The sequence below is a fragment of the Schistocerca gregaria genome, chromosome 2 (assembly GCF_023897955.1).
Source record: "Schistocerca gregaria isolate iqSchGreg1 chromosome 2, iqSchGreg1.2, whole genome shotgun sequence".
NCBI lineage: Eukaryota > Metazoa > Arthropoda > Insecta > Orthoptera > Acrididae > Schistocerca > Schistocerca gregaria.
Window position 1 is genome coordinate 907,270,034 of NC_064921.1, and position 2,635 is coordinate 907,272,668.

The window sequence follows — 2,635 nt, forward strand, 5'->3', positions numbered from 1 at the left end:
TGCACGTGGTAGGAAATGTCAAAAACTGCTTAAGACGACCTCCAGTGAGTCTTGCTTGATGTGATTCTGAAATAGGTGGCTTGAGAGAAACACAGGCCAGGAAAAATCTTATGTTCCTTCGAACACTATACAGCATTCTCCACTCGTATTGTACTATTTTCGCTTCCATATACCGCAATAGGTAAAGCAATAAATCACATTCTACTTCTATTCATAGATATATTCTAAGAGGTTCTTTGACTAACTGCAGAAACGTATCGAAAATTTTACAACTTATTTTACACAGATCGTAAAAATATTGCTGGAAATTTTACTAAAATGATACTGGTATTTATTACTGAAGTTTCTCTGAAGGTATATTCTTATTCGAAAGCCATAGAAAATATTTTAGGTAAAAAGAAATTGAATGCTTTTATGTAGATTTTTTTATTGCGTGGGCGATTTCTTGGATACATTCTTCGCTAATAGACGATAACGTGGAGAAAAAAAGTGTACAACTATTTCGTTGCTGTTTGTGATGGGTGTATTTCTGGATACCTCCATCAATCCTATCGATTCCTGTTCCGTATGTAAACGGTACTCGGGACGAACGACAGTCGGTAAATCCCAGAATGAACGCTCTCTGATTTTTCCCTCGAAGGATACCCAGCATGATATGAATGGGAGAAGTCTCTGTGTAAAATGATTCGTCATGTAACATAAGCTCTTGAAATTTTAACCCGTAACTCTTCTGGCGTGCACAATGTACCTCTTTTAGCATCTGTTCCTCGAGATTGATGAACGTCTCCGTTAAGTTTTCGCACTAAATAAAAGAACCAATGATGAATCGCGCTGCTTTTCTTTCGACCTCCTGTGTCTCCTCTATTAATTCTATACGGTAATGGTTTCAGATTGCAGAGCGTTGCTCAAGCATGTTAGGAACGAGGTTTTTGTGGATTGATCATTTATCCTTCAGATGTGTTCGTGAACATCTAGCTGGTAATATCCACCAAAAAGTCATGTCCGTGTCAGAGTATGAATTATAAATTGCATGAAGAGAATAATAAGTAGCACAGAGGATCTACATCATGACTGCGTACATAGACACGTTTCCTTCGATCATAACGCAAATGGACTAGATGTAATTATCGCCATTATTCCTAAGGGAAACCCTTTTATGAAGGCTTGCACGACGCATACATCAACATATACATATGTACTTTTTAAGGTACCCCTTTTACTTTATTTCCTGTTTAGTTCTTTGATATACGCAAAGTGACTATAACAGTGAAACTTCCTGGCAGATTAAAACTGTGTGCCTGACCGAGACTCGAACTCGGGACCTTTGCCTTTCGCGGGCAAGTGCTCTACCAACTGAGCTACCAAACCACGACTCATGCCTGGTAGTCACAGCTTTTCATCTGCCAGTTCCTCGCCTCCTATCTTCCAAACTTTACAGAAGCTCTCCTGGTTCGCAGGAGAGCTTCTGTAAAGTTTGGAAGATAGGAGGCAAGGAACTGGCAGAAGTAAAGCTGTGAGTACCGGGACGTGAGCCGTGCTTTGGTAGCTCAGTTGGTAGAGCACTTGCCCGCGAAAGGCAAAGGTCCCGAGTTCGAGTCTCTTTCGGGCACACAGTTTTAATCTGCCAGGAAGTTTCATATCGGCGCACACTCCGCTGCACAGTGAAAATCTCATTCTGGTGACTACATCAGTGTTGCACAATTAAGGAGTAAGGAGCGAGCGGTCGGCTCCCACGCCGACCAGCAGAGGCGGTTGGCCATCTGACGGTTTCAGAGACGGTAGGACAAGGTGCCTAAGCAGAATCGCTCAGGAAAGACATACAAAAGGAAAGCACATTTATTCTGCAGCAGATCAATTGTTATTAATAAATATTTGGTAACAAAAGTTGCCTTTACCGCTCAAACATCAGGAGGAATTTATGAGTCATAAGTACTATCTCTCGGTAATTTTACAATGCCATTAAACGGTGGTATTTATAAATAAATTAATAACTTTGGCATAACCGAGGATTTACGATCTTATACGAACTGCACCAATTGTACCGTCAAGTTACAGTCTGTGCGCCATAGCCATCAGCTGTCGGTAGGATGCCTTTCGACCTAGTCATGCTCTCATGCTGTTAATGATTAGCTTATAATCAGTGTGAACTAGTTAATTTTACGGTTTTTCTTAAATAAAATCACCATAATGGCATCTCGTGTAAAAATTATTTGTTGTCGGATTGCATTTCCTTAGGATTCTTCCAATGAATCTCAGTCTGGCATCTGCTTTACCGACGATCAACTTTATATGATCATTCCATTTTAAATCACTCCTAATGAGTACTCCCAGATAGTTTATGGAATTAACTGCTTCCAGTTGTTGACCTGCTATTTTGTAGCTAAATGATAAGGGACCTATCTTTCTATGTATTCGCATCACATTACACTTGTCTACATTGAGATTCAATTGCCATTCCGTGCACCATGCGTCAATTCTCTGTAGATCCTCCTGCATTTCAGTACAATTTTCCATTGTTGCAACCTCTCCATACACCACAGCATCATCTGCAAAAAGCCTCAGTGAACTTCCGATGTCATCCACCAGGTCATTTATGTATATTGTGAATAGCAACGGTCCTATGACACTCCCCTGC

The 2,635-nt window shown here is 40.6% G+C and overlaps 1 non-coding gene across 1 annotated transcript; it reads right to left on the reverse strand.

Moving 5' to 3' along the window:
* Positions 1-1,293: 1,293 nt before the first annotated feature.
* On the reverse strand, positions 1,294-1,368 carry Trnas-cga (transfer RNA serine (anticodon CGA)). Its single transcript has one exon. It is a non-coding gene; the product is annotated as a tRNA-Ser (tRNA).
* Positions 1,369-2,635: the final 1,267 nt, after the last annotated feature.